Source organism: Seriola dumerili, unplaced genomic scaffold (assembly GCF_002260705.1).
Source record: "Seriola dumerili isolate Sdu_G_001 unplaced genomic scaffold, Sdu_1.0 BDQW01000017.1, whole genome shotgun sequence".
Lineage (NCBI taxonomy): Eukaryota > Metazoa > Chordata > Actinopteri > Carangiformes > Carangidae > Seriola > Seriola dumerili.
The window spans coordinates 7,106,370-7,128,702 of NW_019174272.1; positions in this window are offsets into that span (position 1 = coordinate 7,106,370).

Consider the following 22,333-nt stretch of genomic DNA (forward strand, 5'->3'; position numbering starts at 1 on the left):
CAGTCTACAGTTCTGATAATTAATAACTCTGCATCAACATGTGAAGTGATATAGCTAACCCCTGAGCCATCCCTACCACCAACAGAATATATATATATATATATATATATATACACAACTTAAACTAACCTTTGATTTGAATTCTGTTGTCATACTTTCAACATTCATGAGCAAAAAAGACTAACATGGGGCTGCCTGAGTCAAGGCCACTCCAGCAGGCAGAATGACATTTCTGGGGCATTGTGAGAAAATGTCCTTCAAGAGCAACACCAACCACTTGTGTAACACATCTCTGACCTTTTAGAGTGGTGACCATTACCTGAAAAACACAGACAGCACCGTGCACTGTTGTATGTTGCACTGACCTCCATGAACTGATGTGTATACACAATAAACTAATAAAGCCACAGCCTGAGGATACTACTTGCATTTTACAGATTTGTTTAGATGCATCATAGCACCACACCCTGTACTTCCCTCTATTTTTGCATGATCACGCACAGAATATAATTATTGCAACAAAGTGTATGTTCATTCATTCTCATTCTCAAATGTATTCCCAATACAAACAAAACCCAACCCACAGACACTGCAACTTGCAGTTAACTGCTCCAATTTTTCAATTTCAGTCATCAACGCCTGAGAACCAAGCTGTCATTACAGTAGACTGCCACTCATTTTCCCCGGGGACATTTGTGTGTGATGATAGCAGGCAAGGCTCTCAGGTACAAATCAATTTCAGCCTCCATCCTTTCACTCAGAGGCCGAGGTATATTTTTGGAGCACTTACCAAAGTCTGACATGTTTGATTCTTTTTCTTCACCTCCGCCTCAAGTGCTTCACACTCCTTCCTTCTGGTGCTGATCTCAGTCTCCTGGGGAGAGAAAAAAAAAAAAGTAGAGGACGGCTGCTATGGTTTGTAAGGAACAGAAGCTTCCTGAGAGAAGTCAGTGAGACTAGGCAGACAGAGAGAGAGATGGAGCATTTCGTCATTCAGCAGTATTTAGGTATGTGAGTTCATGTGTGTGTGTTCATGTGTATATGTATGTGTGTGTGCAACAGAGAGGCAGAGGGAGATTTCCAGAGATTATCTAATAGATATTACAAAATGTTTTTGTTGTTGGAAAACAGACAGGAGGCTGGAATGATTGAAAGGTTCAAATGTTGAGGGTGTAGGGCAGGGCTTTTCAACTATGTTGTTCAGGGGACCACATTTCCTGAAAGCTAAGTTTCCCTGAGCTATTCTCATTATACACTTGACACAACATGGCACCACGTTTTCAAAACTGTTATTTTGCCATATTGCATTTGATTTTCTGTGCAACATAAGCTGCGATATCAACAAAAGTAAACACATAGTTTTCTACAACACATCATGTCAGCTGTCTGGCACATAATTTGATTAATTCTGACATCTCTTACAATGCTACATCACAGCATTTTTTAAGTGAGGCAAACAACAGAAGAGAACAAAGAGAATGCTAAAGTTCAAGATGAGCTGAACTTGCCTAAGCATTTGATGCCACACAGCTATCTGGAAACCGTTAAGATATTATACTGTTCAGCAAACTTTAACAGCATTGTTTTGAACAAATCACTATTATAGACTAATTTTGTGATGATGGAAATGTAATACTCAATGATTTACACCAGGACTTTTGCTGTGACAGTAATTTTAATGGGCAGTAGTTTTACCAGCAGCCCTAACATCACCAACACCCCCCACCCCCTGCTCTGAGTGATCTGAACCTGAAACTGAATTTCTGTCCATTTCAGATTGAATGTAAGAACACACCCAGAGCTATCAGCTTGTTAATGGTTACTTTTCCTCATTAACCCATCATATAATTAACTCTGTGTGTGAGCTAGTCGGTCGAAAACTATACATTTCTCCGTCTGTATGTGACGGACTTTCACTGGATGTTTCCAGAGATCGCTCGTGTTTCTGCTCTTACATGCAAAAGACTGAACCACACTTTGAATGTTTAGTTCTCTCTGCCATTGTCACTACGAGCAGCTTCTCTGTGTCTGTGAGCTCCAGGTGCTCCAGCATGAGACAGAGCTGCCCCCACCCCTCACACACACAGGCTCCGAGAGAGCGAGAGAGCGAGCGAGAGAGAGAGATCTGACCTTATCAATACGGCTGTTTAATATAGTTAATTAGGCTATAGTTGAAATATGGGAACATTTTGACAACTGACACTGCTGTTACTGTCTGGGACTGGTGAAACTGTTCACCAAGAAAGCTGCTGCATTATTACAGCCTCGCTGTGGTTTAGAGGATTTATTGTAGCCAAAAAATGTTTGCAATTAAACAATTGATCGGCAGGCCGGTCGGAGCTGGCCCGAGGGCCGCCAGGTGAATAGCGTGTGGTCCTCTGGGAATAATGTGATGAAAAAGATCAAAGAAAAATCTGTTTAAAGGGCTTCACTCAGGTTGGCCGCTCATAGTTGTAATTTAACAAGACTAAGATTTTACAGCCATGCTAGCAACTCTGAGGTTGTACTTAGGCGCACAGGTGCGTTAACTTAAATGCTAACATGGGCATGCTAACATGCGCAAAATGCTAACATGCTGATGTTTAGCAAGTATAATCTTTACCATGTTCACCATTTTAGTTAAGCAAAATAGCATGCTAAATTTTGTTAATCAGGATTACACAAAAAAGGACGGCTAGGGGTGGAGAGAATTAGTTTTACAAGTATTAACCCAAAGAATTAGATAATTAAAATTTTGATGCCACCAGTGTGACTATTAAAAATTAAGTTAAAAGCTAAAAGCCTTGCCTTTCCTTGAATCACTCTTATTTCTCCATTCTTCATGTAAGGTTGTTAGGCCTGATTACTTTTTTCACAGCAAACATGTGCACTTGTGATAGCAGAAAAAAGCACAGGTGTTACTAATTACATTAACGACAGCCCTGTGTAAAGCCAATTGCACAACAGCAAAGCCTTAAACCTGACACTGCTAATTGAAAGGCAGACATTATTAAAGGTTCCCTGTGGAGTTTCTGACCTATAGTAGTGCTATGGAGCAGTTCTTTAACAAGTGGGTCCCCAAAGAAGAAGATTGAAAGGTAGTGATCATGAATGTAAATGGACTAGGCCTACTTTCAGTCCTGACACATTAACCATATCTCGTCAGTAACATGAATTACCATTTTTTCCCACATTAGAAGAACTAATGATGTCTGGATCTGTAGGGTTGCCCCCTTTTATGTGAAAAAAGGTGGCAACTGGTTTGGTTTTACTTGACATTACATTATTCACTGCACTCTGAGGACATTACATGAACAAAAATACGGGACAAATTGCATCCCGCATTGATTCAAATCCACAGAGTACTGAGAAAACAAGTACTAGAATCATTTTATTTTCAAATACGGGACGATCCTGTCTTATACGGGACGGGTGGCAACCCTATTCACCTGTTTGAAGAGCCACAAAATCAGGTCACCGCTTCCTTCCGCAGGCAGAAAATCCAGCGCGTTCATATTCTTCTTCTTTTTCAGATGGCTCTGCCTGATGCAAGGATTACGAAACAGCGCCACTACATTGCTGTAGCGGTGTACAGCTGCAAACAAGTAATAGAATTTTGTCGGGAGGCAGAGGCAGCACGAAATTTGACGGAGGCGGCCTCCTCCCTATTCTCTATGCAGGAAAAACTCTGCTTTAGTTTCTTTACAAGACTACACTGCACTGTAACATGTCGAACAGCCTCCTCTTAAAAGGTCTTTTCTGTCTCCCATGTTAATCAGATAAAAACTCAGTATGCTCAGACATGCACAGTATACTATTGTATTCTCTCACATTAGTCATAATGTAAGGGCCCATCAGTACATAACTGACACCTGATATTCTCTTAAGGTTTCTTCAAAGTCTGTCATGTTTCCATCAAGATGTGCAACTGTAGTGACAACTGAATGCTGCGTTGTGATGAATAATGTACTGAAAAAGATTCAGCCAAAAATCTGTTTAAAAAACTTCAACTTACAAGTTTCACAAGCCGTGGTGTGAATCTGCCCCCCCCCCCATTTTTCCCATACTGTTAGTTGTTGAGTCTATTGACCATGTTTTACAGCAGAGGTTTCCACTTGTCATAACAGCAAAAGCACAGGTGTAACTAATAACCTTAATAATGCCTCTGGCCCATTTAAGGATGCCGGCATGCACAACAGCAGAGCCCTGGCACTGATAATTCTGAATGGAATGCAGCCTTAATTAATGTTATTAATTACCTCTGCCAAGGAGGTTATGTTTTCACCCATGTCTGTTTGTTTGTCAGCAGAATTGCACAAAATGTAACGAACTGATTTGCACCAAACTTGGTGGAGGGCTGGGCCATATATATAGTGTTGAGATCTACGAGTCTGCACAGTTTGGTGTAGACCCAGATTATAATAAGGATCTGGTGGAAGAAAATGTTGATTGTTTGGCCTTGGCGGAGGTATGTTCTCCATTCTGGTTGGTTTGTTTGCTTATCTTTTTTTTTGTCAGCAGGATTACACAAAAACTGCTGACCCCATTTGCACCAACCTTGGTGGAGGGATGAGGCATGGGCCACCATGAAATACTGGTTCCGATCCAGTTAAAGAGGCAGATCCAGGATTTTCTTTTGTCACATTCCTTAACATTGCAAAATTTTTCAACATCTTAATCAATTTCTCAGGAAATAATGTATGGATCTTATGACTTACTATGTCTTATGACAAATAAATCATTTATGTTATGACAGACATATGTATGATTGTTTGGCCTTGCCGGAGTTACGCGCTCTACTGACTGCCATCCTAGTTACATCTCTGCTGTGCTGACATCAGTCAAAACATCTAATGAATATGGATGTATAAACTGAAGGGCTCAAATGTAAGGACTTAAATATGTTAGCATATATACTGTAGATTGCATCCTCTGTCCATTTGTAATAATATAAGGTTTCTCCATTGCTTAGCTGACACCTATAATATTCCTTCCTGCCGGTTTTTGAATGTCTGTTATGTTTCCATCAAGCAGCCGTTTAACTGAGCTGACAGTTGAATGCTGCGTTAGCTGGAATTACAATGAAAAGAAGTTCAGCTTTCTTCACAATGTGCGATTAGAGCCAAAACATGACTAAAGTCTGCCACAGTTTCCACAGAGGACGACTTGTTTAGTCTATCAGTGCTGTTCAGACAACTCATCTGAGCTGGCTTCTCAGTAGGGGCAGACAGCTAGAAATGGGATACCCCCATCAAAGCAGCCTGTGTGTTCAGTCCTGCCCTGGAGATGCCACATCTCTTTGTGACTTCACTCTAATCAGGAGGTAACACATTCTGCCAAGCTTGGATGCATTCAGTAGTGAAGGGTAGAAAATACACCTCTTCTCTATGGGCATTCATTTAATGCTTAGCCCACTATTGCACTGCTCTTACAGTAAAAATAAATGAAAATGTTACATCACCAATCAGATCCTCTGTTTATCAGCAGACGGAGCTTTCTATCAGTGTATGAGGAACATCCTTGCTATGGATGGGAATGAAAGTGCAGCTGGATGTTCCAAGATTAGCGTATAGAATTAAACAGGATTTTATCAGTGTCAGTGTGAGCTAGCAATGTACACACACACACACTCTCTCTCTCTCTCTCTCTCTCTCTCTCTGGTAGCATGGCACCACGTGTCCCTCTGCAAAACTAAAATAAGCACCAGCAGAGCGACCAGAAGGCCACAGCAGACAATACATGTGAGAGCCCATGAATGTGCACTTCATCACAGCAACGCTCACAGTTTGGTTTGACTTTGAATATACATATATATATATGTAGGAATTCATTTAAATGGAGGATATTTTACTTTGCTAGATCTGCGGGTTCACCTCTTGCCCTGCGAGTGCCAACAATAATCAGGATCTGTAACCTTGTGGCACTTCACCCCAGGCAAGTGACAGTTGGCATGATTAAGTCTTTGACCCCTTTTCTGTCATAGCTGGTCCACCAATGATCCTGCGTAACTGTATGTACAATGTGTGTATTTGCTCTAGTATTTCTATCCTTTCAAGGACTAAAAACCTCACATAGACAGAAAGACATGGGAAATAAATGTCCTCTGAAGTGAGGCGAGTTAAGATAATGGTAAGGTTGCGGTTTGGATTTAGAATTAAAATTATGTTCAAGGATTATTTAAATGTTTTCTGTGTTTGGGATTTGTTTAAATTTAGGGTTAGAGTTATGTTTGAGAATAAAATGGATAATCATGAGGTCAGGCTTTGCAAACTTTTCACAAACCACTAAATTTAGCACAACCAAAAGCCACAAAATCAAGAGACGTTTGTTCTCAGAATCTCTACTGAATAGTTCAGATAAACAGGATATATACTGTCACATCAATGTTTGAGAGATGATTCACTTAGTTACTCAGCAGGGAGCTATATTAGCCACTGCAGGTGTTACTGCAGTTTCTATGGGATTTCTATCACCTAAAATCCTCCTTTCTTATTCACTATATCGTTAAAACTGGTTCATGCAAAGATGATTTAAATGTTTAAATGACACCAGCAAAAAAAGATTCGACATAAAAAAAAAGAAGTATACATATGCACAGCATACACTACCATGTTGACTCTGAACGATTTCCTTTGAGTGAATCACACAGAGCCTCCGCAGACAGCTTGCCATCTCCCATGTGGGCTGGTATCTAATGTGTGCAGTTTTCAGAACCAGACGGCTATGACACTGCACTAACATGCACGATGAATCGTTCACTCACACATTTGCAGAAACACACACACATGCAAATACCCAGCTCTCAGGCTTGTTCTCAGGCCCATTTGTTTGGAACACATTTGCCAATGTTCAATTAAAAATCCCTCTGATAAAAGATTCAAATGGCTGCCATTGTGAGTAATGAGCTCCTGTTTAAGTGAAGAGGCGTTTACTGCACAGCAGATGAAGACAGATGAGAAAGACCGTCCCCTAAGGCTGGATCTAGCATTCGTGCCTCTGTGGCACCAATGCAAATGCATGCACAAGACAGGTACATCCACAGTGATCTATACTACCTCCATGACTCTTGTAGGTCTGTGCAGTCTGGAGAGTTCTCATGGTGAACTATCTTTTGGGGGTTTCTGTTAGATGATAGTATATCTTTGAAAACCAATGGTCTACAAAAAGGTATGATTTGGCTTTAGGTTTTGCCAAGATCCAGAGTGAGGAACAGAAAACGTTGTGGATTATGTAGTGTTAATGCTGCCATTCTAGCATTTTCACCAGTGCTGAAATGATCAAATATTCAATTAGTCGATCAACAGGATTAAATCAGCCAATAAACCTGATAAACCGTCATTCATCAAGAAAAAAAAAAAAACACCAAACATTTTCAGGTTCTAGCTTCTGCTTCCCATATTACAAATACATCAAGTAAATGCTGGTTTATCAATAATAAATAAAATCCAGTCTTGACAACTAATTATCATTTACAATACCAGAACTGAAGCAAGCTAAAGAGGTTAACAAAAGAGGACAAGAAGTGAAAACAGCCGAGCCTCAGCTGCGAGCCCTGAACGCAGGCATCTCAGTGTTCAGCACCATGGAGAGCTCCCCTGGGATCACACAGCAGCAGCATATGGTGAATATACGGTTCACATTAACTATGTTCGCTGCTGCTGACTTTCCTCCGTAAATTCAATGCACAGAAACATCTCGATGGAATGAGGTTCACAAGCTACAGTATTATTTCTGCAACGACTAATTAACACAGGAGGCTTTCCCCATCCTATTCTCAGTGTTCAGTCTTCTGATCTTTTGTAGTTGGGAAAGCTCTGTGTATAATCTCTGGCGAGCAGGGGTAACCTCATTACTCTCTCTCGCTGTCTTTTTCTCTCTCTCTGTCTGTCTTTCTCTCTCTTTCATCCCTTGTTGTGTTGAATATGCATGATGCCTAATGATGGGTAATAATCCTGCCAATGGCTGAGCAGGAAAAAAAAAAACTGCAAACGTTTTCTACCATGGGGCGATTCTATGCAAACAGCAGATATCTGATGGAGATATCAAACATAGACAGACATGCACAGGAGTTAGACTTGCTCCGGGATGGGATTTAAAGCAGCCTCCCTTCTTCTTGCAAAACCTTTTAGGTTAACTTCACATCTAATTATGACACTGAATGCTAATCCTCTAAAAAATATGCGGGCACACAGTGTGATACAACTCAGCGGAGCTACATTATAATAAAACTCATGGCCACACAAGAGAAAAAGCACTTGACTTTTTCCTGGGAGTAGTTGCACTCAGAAACAAATAGTACATCACACCTAACTGTGGCACTTGCTGTAGCTGTACAGCTAATTTGTTGCCTCTCAAAATGTCAGTAGTGCTCCCTGATATATATATATATATATATATATTGTCCAGAGACACTTTTTTCTTGTTATTATGTGTTTGTTTCTTGCAGCCGAGCTGCAGCCAGAGGAAAGGCCATTAATGAGGCTGAAGGAAAGACCACAGATGCCGAGTGTTAGCAAGCCACTGTGCTGTCAGGGTCTTTAAGAGAGGATTCCCTTCTGTTACTCAACACCCAAGAACCGGTTTTCACATGTACACATAGTATGGCATACACATAGTATAACATGTAGTATATGACTATATTGCACATACTGCTGGCCCAGACACACAGTAATCTAGTCCAGCACAGCAAGCCCTTGTGATTTCAAATCATTTGAAATGGCAGAGTAAGTTACATAACCCCTCCAGCTTAAGTCTGTGAGCGCAGGCACAGATGCTTGCACTCCACTAATACTGTATTCGTCTGCCGCCTGCAAGTGTATATCTGTGTGCATGAGTGTGTTTGTGAGCATGCGTGTGTATGCACAGTAGCATGCAGACTGACTGCTGAATCACAGATTTACAGGAAAAACAAGTGTAACTCCCAGAGGTCAACAAGTACATCCCTCAACACACGCACACGCACACGCACACGCGCACGCATGCACGCACGCACACACGCACGCACGCACACACACACACACACAGAAAAGAGGAGAGGACAAAAGAAATATCACATAGAGCAGAGAAGAAAGGGTAAAGAGTGAGGTAAAAGAAACGAGTGATATTGAATTAACGTATGATCACGACAGAGATATGTAAAAGCAGCGAGGCCTAGATATGAATGCAAATGACAAAGAAGGGAGAATGGGCAAAATGAAAAATGGGATGGAGGCAGGATTTACCGTCTAAGCTCCTCAGCTCTGCAGCATTTTGTCCCGGGTATAAGACCTCAGCGAGTCGTCCTCTATCAGGCATATTAAACATCATGCAGCAGTGGCAGAAGGAGTAACCTAGTCTGGATTCCACTTGCTCTCCCTCTTTCTCTCTCTCTTTTTTTCCCTTCACACTCTCTCTATCTCCCCACCAAGAACCACGAGCCTCAGCGTGCTGCAGAATCAGAAATGAAGCTGCCACTATCACCGGGGTCTGACCTCTCTGAGCCACCCATCGCTACACTACCTGCCTGCTGATGTCTCATGAGTGTAACACACTACTACTGAAGAGCAAAAAGGGAGGAGAGGGAGAGGAGAAGGAGCAATACTGTCGGCAAGGCAGAGGAGAAGAGAATGAATGATAATGAATGAAAAAAAAGGAAAAACAACAGATGGAAAAACAGAAAGAACTAGAAGTAGAGCACATACCTCCACCAAGGCCAAAAATCCTACACGACTGTCAGATCCAGAATATTGTAAAATTGTACAAATTGTACAAAGTCATAGATCTCAACACCTTAAGTGTGTTTGATTTTTAACATCATTCTTTCCTGAGAAATGAGATAAAGTGTTGAAACATGCCCAGATTCTTGGATCTGCCCTTTTAAACCAGGTCAGAATCAAAATTTTATTTCTTCCCTACACTGTTTGGTGCAAATCGGTTCAGTACTTCCTGCTGACAAACAAACAAACGAACCGACAAACAAACAGACTCGAGTGAACACACAACCTCCCTGGTGGAGGTAATAACTATTCTTCTACTCATCACAGGCCTCTATGATAAAAGCAGTGATGAAAGCAAAGTGACAGGAGCAGAGCAAAAAGGATGAACTAAGATCTATAATAGAAATATAAGGTTGTTGGAATAGGAGGCTAATTTGAGAGAGCAGGCTCAGTGTGTATGAGAGACTCCAGAGAGAGGACTGTAAATCTGATAATCCCACTGCATGAACACCAAGAAGTCAGATGAGACTTTTACCTTAATGGAAACTAAACAATGACTCATCCAGCCACAACAGTCTCCTACAGAGATAAAAGAAGGTGTGTGTATTGCCGTGAGATCTATTAATTTGCCCGTGTGGAAGATGACAATGCCTTATTCAGTAATTCACCATTATATGGAAAAATTACCGTATGATCAGAGAATAAACAGGTTTTATTTTTGTGTTTTGGCAGCTGAAAGCATTTCGCTGACTAAAGGTCCACAGAGAACATTGATGATTACTGCTGCAACCAAGCAAATGCTGAAAGCCCACTGCTGTTGCCCACTCAGACACAGAGGCTTACTCATCCCCAGCTGGATTTGCTGGCCAAGCTTCTTCAGACTGTCATTCAGTTCACATGGTAACCTTCATCTCTCAGGGCAGAGCAGTAAACACCTCGTAAGAAAAGATGGTCGTAAACGTGTATCACCCCTGCAGTTTTTATTGAAACTGTTTAGAGAAAATTCATCTGACAAAAAAAATAAATATCAACAACACTGTACAAAGTACAAAGTGATACATGTGAGCACAGGACATTATATTCTTCATATGGAATGTAAACCGTGGGGTTCGACTCCCTGCACCACAATGATGAGGTGCTCTGTTGTTATTCCTGTGTTTTTCCCATTTTGTCAGTGAATTTAGAACAATAGGGCAGAGATGCATGGAACTGCACAGGATCATATACACACACAAGCTAATTGCTCTAAAACAAGAAAGAAAACATGCCAGTAGGAATGTATATTAATCCCCTTTGACTCTACATCCAACTATAAAGGGAAGAATTATTGCAAATTCAACCAGTCTCCTGAATATTTGCAAAAGCTTGAAAACTTTTTTTACACTGCATAAAATATTTCCGCAAAAACACTTTGCAAACACAGGGCAAATACTGCCGTCTGTTACCTAACCAATGATATGAGCCCAGGTCGAATAAAATCAATGTTCAACAATAGCAATCCAACTTTCTTGCAGATGTTTCCCCCAAAGTGTTCTCTGAGACAGAGCTAACTCCCAGGCTGTGTATCACTACCAAATAAGTGCTACCACAAACATACCTTTTTCACTTGAAATTTCTTTCTGCCAACAAGACTAGGTCAAAACCAAGTATATGGCTGGATTGCGTATGGTCCAGGTGCAAAATTGAGGATGTAGGAAACAACCGACATCATCGCGTCACAGTTGCATTCGGCCAAGCCCAAAGCACAGCATAGTCTTTCTTTAATTCCTGTGTTTGGTGATTTTGTCAGACGACGTTGTGGTTATAAAATCAGGATTTTAGCAGCAGCTTGTAAATAGCTTGAAAGTGACAGCTGGTTAACATGTAGTGTTAATGGGTTTCAGTCACTATTTCATACTTGTTCCAATGTCTGACAACTGAAACAAAAAAATATGTAAATGAGAACAATTTTGATGGAAATTCAGCTGTATTAAAATACTATATATGTGAGCACAGAGAGTAGCAGAGAAGCAAATATAAAAAGTGCTGAAACCGGCTGACACTAGGCAGAAGGCAAATACGACGCAATGACATCATGAATATGCTAATTGGCATATTATGTCATCTAGCCACATTTAGCGACTTTTCAAGCAGGCTTTAGCTACTTTCCATTGAAAGTAGTTGGCAACACTGGTCATTCAGTCAGGGACATTCGCAATTATAGAGCTGGAGCTGCTGTTGCAGTCCAGCCAAGAAAAGCTGCAAATTACTTTCAATTTTTCTGAACTGTCTCTGCTAAATCAATCACTTTTGGCCAGATTCACAATCAGCACTGTGAGATCCTGTTTGGGAATGAAACATTACAGGAATTTGAAATGAAAATTATGTAATGACCAAAAAACATACAGGGGCCTACTTGACAAAAAAGATAGGTAGCACTTATGGATAACTACAGAACTCATTCATTAGTTTTTAATTGTTGCTCCTGCTGCTTCCAACCACAGATCAAAATATTAACTGTCAAAAGATGACAGAATTACTTGAATAAATAACTTAAAATAAATAAGCATAACCAAAGTAATACTGAGAACCATTACAAGACAGGTGGAGCATCATGTTTTGGAGAAGCTGAAGTACCCAGATGGCCTGTGTGTAAATACACAACACTGAGACCATGAAAGCCAGAGTATCACGCCTGGCTCAGTCTCATTAGAGTGGCCAGTAGTTGTGGAGGTAGATGAGCTGCTGAGATGATGGACTGTTCTCTGAACAGTCTGGACACAGTGTTCAACCCTCGGGAGGCAGTGTCAACATTGGAAACTGAGCAGGAGAGCAAACGCAGGAGAACAAATGAACCATGAATCAAGACCCACTAATACGATACAACTGTACACACAGGAAATCAAGGTACTTGTGGGGCACAGCTAACACATTAGCCACAGTACAAGCCTCTGATTATTCTTTGTAGCAGCCTGTTGGCAACAGATACAGTCACAAAGAGCACAATTTAAGCACAATTAAAAGGCTGTAATTAGGTTATCAAAATTACAAAATGACTTTAAATTTGATCTTGGTCATCAGGGCAATTAAACACAAAATGTGTGTTCAGTATGTGTTGCACACTATCATTAGAGGTTACAATCTCTACAAACAATATCAAAGGGTGAACAAAGTAAAGTACATTGCTCTAAAATATGTTTGGGTTGTATTTTGCAATCATTATCCAAATGATTAATGCCTTGTGAAACACAAAAATGAAATATAAATAAAGAGGTTGAGAAATTTGACCATCTGATTAGACCAAATTGATTAATTTGATCAGATGAAATAGCCACAAATTTAATCTGGCCACACGTGTCTGAAATACAATGAATTTGTAATGTTGCCCTGGAGGCAGTTGAGGTCAGATATATTACACAATATTTCATGTGAAATAAATTCAATATGAATTACAAGACAGGCAAGACAAGCTCGACCACACATACCAGGAAACAACCACATAAGTAAAAGAGCAGCTATCTTTCCCTTCATGCTGTCATGACTTTGCCAGAATCACTCTTTCCCTTTCTGTGGGGAGTTGTGCTCTCACATCTGCGCCTCTCTCAGTCAGAGACCAACAGAGAACGAGAATCTCGCAAACCTGCCATGATCAAATTAATTCACATCGAACCAGGCTGCCTGTTTGTCTGCACGCTTGGGCCCCAACCAGATAAGCTGATTATAACACAAAATATTACATGTTGTCCTATTTGTTCTGATCCAGTGTTATCCCGATGTCCCTGGTAATGCAAAATCACTGACCTATGAAAGGTCAAGGTAGACTAAGATGGATAATTACGAGGTGATCCTTCACATTCAAAAGGGTGCAACCTTAGGCACAAAGAGGACTATCATTAGCTGTGACAATTATGTCCAATAATTTCTTCTACACATGTAATTTATGAAACGACTGAGGAGTCAAAGGAGCACGGGGACTCCCTCTTCCACCCACTGTATTAATTACTGTGCTCTACGGTATCAGACAGCAATAACACTTCAGTGTTGATGCAGTTGTGATACTGTGATCCGTAGCAGTAGAGCACCAGACTCTGAACTACGGTCTGCACTGCTAACCAGCACAAACTCTGATGGTACATCCCCTTTCTTTGCCTCAGTGTAAAGCTCAATTCAGCAGAATGTAACGATAAACGCTAATTCTACACTGGCTAATTTGACCGTCTTCCTGCCCCACACAGTGAGAGCTCAGGCTGTTGTAGGCTGTCACCCGCTGACGTGGTTTGTCTCCTGCTTTGATCATGTGCCAGAACTACAGACATATGCTGCTCCATTCTGCAGGGAGGAGCTGTACTGGATGCAGGGAACAGATCTCCATCGCCTTCCCGTTCATTAACTATGTTTCAACAGCTGGTGACCAATAAGTTTGCTCTCCAGATTGCAAAGCCAATATAATGAGTACACCGTAACTTTTATATCCTTTGTCAAAGGGGAACAAACTTGATGCTGGCAAAATACAGTTTGTACAATGCTGCTATTTAATAGTCAAGAGCTGGTGTGCCTGTTTTGATGCTTTGGATTGTTCCTGCTTAATTTAGGTGAAGATGAAGCAGATTTTTCTAACCTGAACCCCAGCACCAGGCTTTGATATCGCTCCCTCAATCCAGTCTTCAATGCTTGTCAAGAACTGCTGTCAGCCTGGCCCCACAGAGGTGTCCATTAATGGCTCTTTAATGCCAGAGAAAGAGGAAAATGGAGAGGAAGGTCGTACGTGGCCTGGTGTAGAGGATCATCCACTTGTAAATGTGCCAGTTAGAAAGGCTGCCTCTCTGTGAATTGATTATTATGAGGTGTCACACTTGGCTTTTGGCCTCAACAAAACCAGACAGACTCTGATATGAGGAGTTCTCACATTAGGGTGTGGGTGAGGAGATCCTCTGTCCAGTAATAGGAGACAGGTGGTGCCCAGGAGGAGATAAAGAGTGAGGCTCTCACCCCACAGGAGTCTGGCACAATCGCAGTAGAAACAGACGCGCCTTTACCTCCCATCTGGGGGACACTCTCTAACCATCACTGCCAATTTACAGGACACTCAATTACTGGTCATTACCTGAGCAACGAACAGAGGACCTGCTGCCTACAGCGTCCAAGTGCCAAACCATACAAGTGGTCAGATTGAGAGACTAAATTATGCCAACAATGGATACACACTAATTCGATTCAGCTCTATTATTATCTTTGTGTTTGCAATGCAATCTGTACAAGAAGCATTGGAAAACAGAACAGACAAGGAGGTAAACAAAAACATGAGAGGCAACAAGTAGATCAGACACGCAAAGTAACAGTGCCAGGGCTTGCGTGTGTGTGTAGTGGTATGTAAGAGCCCCATTTGAACATTAAGTTATTTCATTGCGATGTCAAGGACATTTAAAGTTGCTATTTGTAAGTTTTTCTCTGCTGCTGAGTCGCTATCGGAAAGTGTCGAGACGGGCCAGGGCTAACTGGTTAGCATGATAACTTCAGTAGGAGAAAAGACATGAAAGAGACGAGGTTTAACAATGGCGTTGCTTTCCACCACTGGAGACAGCTCTTGGCAAAGAAAGAAATGAAGTTTGATGCTGAACTCACAACATTTCTTCAGACTGGTAAGTAAACAGCTGTTGATGCTAACGATAGCTATGTAGCAATAGCAAAACTTACAAATAGCTCCTTTAAGAATTAACTGATCAATTGAACAGCATTTTACATTCTTACATTATAGTATATTTATATTATCTAAACAAGATTAAGAGACTACAGCCATGCTAGTGGCTCTGGAAGGCAGCAGTAAATGTTAAATGCTAACATGCAGATGTTTGGCAGGTATAATGTTTAAAATGCTTAACTTCAAATTAATTTATTGTGTTAGCCTGCTAACATATGCTAATTAGCATTGAAACATTTCAGTCTGGACCAAAGCGGTGGACTGAACAACTAACAAACAAAACGTTACCTTAGAACCATGTTCCGAGCATGGTGAAAAATAATTCTAATATGAAAAGTACTTATTATTTTATATTTCATAGCAAAAAAAAATGCTCTGGGAATTTAGATAATGAAGTAAAACAAACATGGAAGTATATCAGAAAATGTACACCCAAATTTTCATGTACACTCACACTGTGGTCACATACTGTAGACATAGTGGCCTGGAACAAATGAGGAGGCACCCCTGCTGAGCCTCAATTGAAAACAAATTACTTATTTTTACAGCAGAGAGCCCTGTAACTCCAGGGTAAATGAAGACTGCAAATCTCAAACTAATTTCGTTTCGGCCTACGGCTCCCTAGAAGCCACAGTGAAGTACATTTTGTAATCAATGGACCTCTGCTGGTAAACTAAATTTAGCAGGTATCATGAACTTGCAGATGCTCTCGACAAAACATTATCAAAGGTGACATTTTGGTCAAAATGAATAGAGGTCAGAATTCATATGAAGCCTACTGTGCACGGATAACAGCATAGCAGAAAGTGAGTCGGATGTGCGGGAGTGACAGAGTCCAGCATTAGCATATAAACAACAGCCTGGACTAGATGGCTGCTGTTGCACAAGGCTCAATTGTCAATATGCTCGCTGGTCCTCATCCAGGGATCAGAGAAGGGCTGTCAGGACTTTGATTCCTGCACACAGGGGAGAGGATAAACAGACGAAAAACAACACTCCAACCTGTCAATCATTGGACTCTCCATTTCTATCATGATAAACTCCAATTTGAGCATCCAGTGGGAAAAAAAAAAATGGGCTCCAGTTTTGTTTTTTGCTTTTGGAAAGATTGACTCAGAAGGGTCCAGAACAGACAAGTGGGTGGGAGACAGAGAGAGGTTAGATAGTAATAATAATAATAATAATAGTTGTACCAGGCATTTCTGTTTTCCCAAGCCTAATTTACTCCACTGCACTGAATTTTTATAAGCAGTGAGGTTAATTACAAAAGTTATTATTCCTTTCTGTATTCAATAAATAGCAGACGAAAAAAAAAATCTCAGGTCAATTTGGAGCTGTGTGAATGGCCACCACCACCCATGGAAAGTGACAACCTATACCTGGAGAGCACCAGACAGACTGGACATGACTTAGAGCAGTGTAGAAAATGTATGTGTGTGTACCAGTGTGTGTGTGTGTGTGTGTGTGTGTGCGTGTGTGTGTGCGTGTATGGTTCTCAGACAGGCAATGCTGTAGCGCCATCAATTTCTGCTGCCTCCACTCAGCAGGGACGGGGTGATACTGATTTGGTGGGAACAGAGCCAACATTAGCACTGATCCAAGTAGTTTAGGCTCACTGGAATTCATTACGCATATCCTTAACAAGCCCTCATTTAGTAACACTACTACTATGTTTTGTATCATCCCTTTGCATAGGTGTTAGCATACAGCACCGAATAGTACAATGTATAGCTTTTGTTGGTTGCTTCAATCTGTGAATACTGATGACAAAAAGAACACCACCGAGAGCACTTAAAATGTTGCTCTCCGCGGTTACCATGGCATTTATGCTAGCAATGCGAGAGTTTATCATTTGAAAATGAAGAGAATCTGTTTTGCAAAAGATGCAAAAGAGATGCCATCTACACACAAGTTGATGCAGAACTTAACTGTGTTGAGATTCTCCTTTCTCCACTCAGAATATAAAGCCACATCAGAAGCGTTTCTGTGCCGTCTTAAACGGCCCAGACTGCACTGTTGTAGATGGTTTTATCATACAGCTTGTCTCCATTTTTTTCCAGCATTTTTCATGTGTCGGAAATAAAGCAGGAGAAAAAAATAAAATAGACCCCGTCTGTGTGTTTGCGTGTGTGGGATTCTTTAACTATACTTCTGTGGTCTGAAAACCAGACACTCACTATACTTGTAGGGTCTGACAGCACTGTGGGAATATGTTTAAATGGCTGTTTGAGGATTAAGACTTGGTTTTAGGGTTAGGGTTCAGTGTGATGGTTAAGGTTAGGGTAAGAGGTTCAGGAATAAACTATATCAATGATGGGTCCCCACGAATGTAGTAAAACAAGGATGTGTGTGTGTGTGTGTGTGTGTGTGTGTGTGTGTGTGTGTCTCTCATTCAATTAAAACTCTGAACCACTTCAAGTGTCTGTCTGAGGCTCATTTGCCACCTTCAGAGACTCTCAGTGAAAATGTTGATATCTGAGCTTCAGTTCCTGTGAGATGTCAAAGCAGACACACTCTCAATCCTCTGAGTGGACATGAATGGAACATAATGTGCTTTTAATTTGCAGAGCATAATTTGCGTGTAATTTCTCTCTTCAAATTCCATGGTTATTACGATGTGTGCTGCATCAATCGCAGAGAATGACACAAAGGTGGGGAATAAGCTTCCTCTCCTTCTTGACGACAGGTAGATGAGAAGATGGATATCTCTCTCAGATCTCTGCTTTAAATATGAAGCTACAAGCAGCAGCCAATTAGCTGAGATTAGCCTGGCACAAAGACTGAAGACAGGGAGAAACAGCTATCCTGACTCTGTGAAACCACCACTTCAGTTTTTGTGCAGTTTAAACAAGCAAGACACAATATATTAATTAATGAGCTTTAGATGTGCTGGTACAGCAGCAGTAGTGGTGTTTTTTTCCCACTTTTGGACAGAGCCAGGCTCGCTGTTAGCCTGATTCCACTCAAAGTCTTTATGCTAAGCTAACAGCAGTTGGTTGTAGTCCAGCTTGTAGTCTGCACTAAATATAAAGCTAGAGCCATCAGCCAGTTCAAACGCTTCTCACTGAGAGGGTTTTTATCTTTTTTTTCAGTTGTTGTTGTTGTTAGTTTTCAGATCTCCAGCTAAGGCTCTTCTGTTGCTGTCTTTGCCAACACTTTAATACTGCCTCATTAATTTACAACTGCAAACAAACACTGGTGTCTGTCCAGTCACTAAAAGTTAATTCACACCTCCCAGCCAATCAGTATTCAGAATTTTAATTCAACATTCTGAAAGAGACCATTCCTGGCACAACATTTTATTGATAACATTTTTGTACTTTCACTGGTGTGAAGTACATTTACATTGTTACTGCTCCTCTAACTACTAAATACTTCTTCCACCAATTTGTTTGCTTTTGCAATTTGCAGTATAATCTACACCACCTCACCCATCTTACTTTCGTAAACTTACAGTACACGTGTGTGCACCAAACTTATTGAGCTGCACACAATATGCTGATTCTTAAATACGTCTTCCCTGCTCACACAGCTAACAGGAAAATCATCACATGCAGACATACAATGAAATCTGCCTTGTAAACAGTGAATTTTAAGCTACAGTATATTTTTCATGGGATTGAACAGGATAAAAATCTGCATGTTACACTTTATAATTATCAGTAGATGGCATATTATGAATTCAAGGCACACTCAAGGCTCTGTTAAACCTGCCAAGAGAACTGTGCAATATGGCAGATCAAACAATTAATGGAGTACTGCTGACTATGTCCATTCAGAGGTAAGATCCTTCTCAAAAACACAACCCTCTACTTTGCATTAAGATGAGGCAGAGCACACAGGAAGCCCACTGACAACAAAGGACAGATCATCCTCTCTTCTTCTGCTGGCCCCCACTGACCTGCCTTCACACTCCAGTACACCGAGAGAGAACAACTCTGCATGCCAGCGGCAATACACAGCTTTTACCAACTCTCTAAAACACACACTGCTGTAATTTGGTATACAAACAAATCAGTGCACCATGCATTCCCCTTTACCTTTAAAAATATGAACTAAGAAAGGAACAAAAGAGGGGGTCCGGGTAAAACAGAGAAGCAAGAAGAGATGATGACAACAGGAAAGAAAGGGAAGATGAGAGGGAGAATGATTGGTAGCTGCCTGCCATTCTGGCCCGGTGGCCCCGCGGCTGATGCACAGGGTTGCGTAATGGGTCTGCATGCAGTGTGAAGCACAGCAAACAGGGTTTCAGCACATGTAGCTGAAGAGACCACTCAAGCCTTGTGGGGAAGGGAAGTTATTTCAGTGAGCACATACATACACAGGATGAGACAGCCGTGTTTTGACACAGCGTGCTAAAAATAGCACATTCTTAATAGAAAAAAACAGAGTGCCAGTCAAATCCAGACTGGCACGAGGCGGGAGAGATAAAACATTTCCTCCAAAGACAGTCCTGAGAGCTGAACCAGGGGGCATGGTAAATAAGAGGAGGGAGACCAATTGCAGGGCAAACCACTCCGAATCTGAAACCGCACACATCTCGCTGTGACTGTGATCCCACCTGACACGCGTGAGTCTACGCAGCCGCAATCGCATACGATAAACGAACCAAAGCAATTAAGAATCAGCATGAGCATCTTTGCAGATCTGTTATGTAATTCTCAGCCTGTGGGGCCGTGTGTTAGGAAATGGCGGCAGACAGGCCTGTTGTGTTTTCTGCTGCACATATATGGCCATTAATCACGCTCGGTCTCTTTGCTCTTTTTCTATTTCCAGAGAAGCAGAATCCTGAGGGCAGCGGACCTACGGCACTGCAGCACGTGCAGCCTGGACTTCAGCATCACTGCAAATGTCACACAATGTTAGCTTGCTTACTGGAGGGCAGCCTACGGTGAGGGGATCACGAGGACAACCTATAAATGGCACCTTTCCACCCAACTCTTTACGGATGCAACATTTGATAAAGCTTTGATCCGACACTCAACTCCTTCACTTTAAATAATGCTTCATATATTCTGCTCTTTGTGACTCAGGGTTTGACGTCAGCGTCTTGGAGGTGTTAACTTCATCTGGTGAATGTAAATGCACTCCTGAAGCCTCTTGGTTGCAGATAAGAGAGTTGGTTGCCCGAATAAATGCAAAATGCACTCAAGGGTTTAGCGGCGCAAAAACACCAGCTGCATTTCCACCCTGCAGGGAACCACAGGGAATACTGATGAGTACAGGTATTTCTATAAACAGACAGAGAGAAGGGATACAGGACACATGAACAGGTATTGTGTGTATTACAGCCAAAAGAGCACAAATCTTCTCTCTCCCTCCTCCCTCCCTCTCTCTCTCTCTCTTGGGTGCATGAGAGGAGATTTCTGCAGGGTGTGTTGGAGTGTGAGTCATCATCAGTGCAGAGAGAGGAAAAGAGGGGAGAGGTTTTCTTTAAGTCGAAGACAGTGCTTATGGCAGCAATGCAGCAAGGAAACACCAAACGCCCTGCCTCTTTAACAGGGTTCTGCCCACAAATATCAAACAACAGCAGATAAAGGACTCCCAGCCGGTAAATGTATATGCAGAGTCTGTGTTACGCAACAGCAGGGCAGCACGGCAGCTCCAGTGAAGCCTACTGAATGATCAGAGCATCAGACACTGAAGGGTTGGGTCAGAAGCCCAAGCTTAATGTTTGAATAGGTGACTTTCCATTGTGGTCATGTTACTGTAATGAAGACGGGCCTGCACATATCACTGTAGGTCACAACGTATGAAATAGTACAGAGTAGGTATACGCAAAAAATGTTCTTCAGAAAAATTCAGTAAATTACATCTTAAAAGAGCTGAAACAATTGATTAATTGATTAGCTGATCGACAGAAAATAATCAAATTTGCAACTTCGACAATTGATTTATCACTTAAGTCAATTATTTAGAAAAACTCCAAAGATTCTCCAATTCTAACATCTCTAATATGAAGATTTGCTGCTTTTTTTGTTTTATATTATTGTTAAGTGAATATCTTTGGATACTGGACTGTTTGTCAGACAAGGTAAGACATCTGTAGACGAGAACTTCTGATGGATATTTTCATTATTTTCCATGTTTCTATGTTTTACAGACTAAAAGATTAGATGATTAATTTTAAAAAGTAAATCATCATTTGTTGCAGTCCAGGTCATTTGCATAAAATCTGCACAAAATGCAAAAACATTTATCCCAGATCATCAAAGCCAACAAAGTCATTTTGCATTTTTTGCATTTTGCATTAATGATGCTTGTTTCTAGAAATTTGTTTCTAGAAATTTCCTGAAGGACTGCACTGGAAGGAGGTGGAGTCATCTCGCACCACTGGCAGAATTTCACAAAGCCTCAAAGCCTTTATTTAAAGATTTTTAATATGAGACTAAATGATTTGTTAAAGTCAACATTTTCTCCATTTAACAGTTTACATAAAAAAATACTTTTATTACCCAAACTGAATTTGAGAGGAGACATTGAATAAATAAGCACTTGTTATCAATGAAACATGATATTCTACAAAGAATGATAACTTCAATACAAAACAGAGTCTTTTATCAGTAACAACAGGAGCAGGATCCCAGCTATTCCTTTTGTGTAACTATAATGAAAGAGTAAATCGCTCAAGAGAGAAAAAAAAAAGCAAGTAAGAAGACACTGACTCAGACTGGATACTTGTCTAAGGTGAAAACATCAATCAGACACAACTGAATCCTCTTGGCTGAACATACCCGGACCACCTGAATTTTTTTTTCCACCCGCACGGTTCAAAGGTTACTTTTTCCAAAGCACTCTCGCTGGCCAGGCCTTACCTTCTCCCACACAGAGACAGTGCAAGCCTTAAAGACTAGTTCCCTCATATCCAGACAAGCAGCAGGTAACAAATGGTAAATTTTCAGTCTCCACAAGTCTGTCCAGACTGTAGCAGAGGTGGCGACATAGACGGACCTCTCTTCACAGAACTCTGAAACCGCGGGAC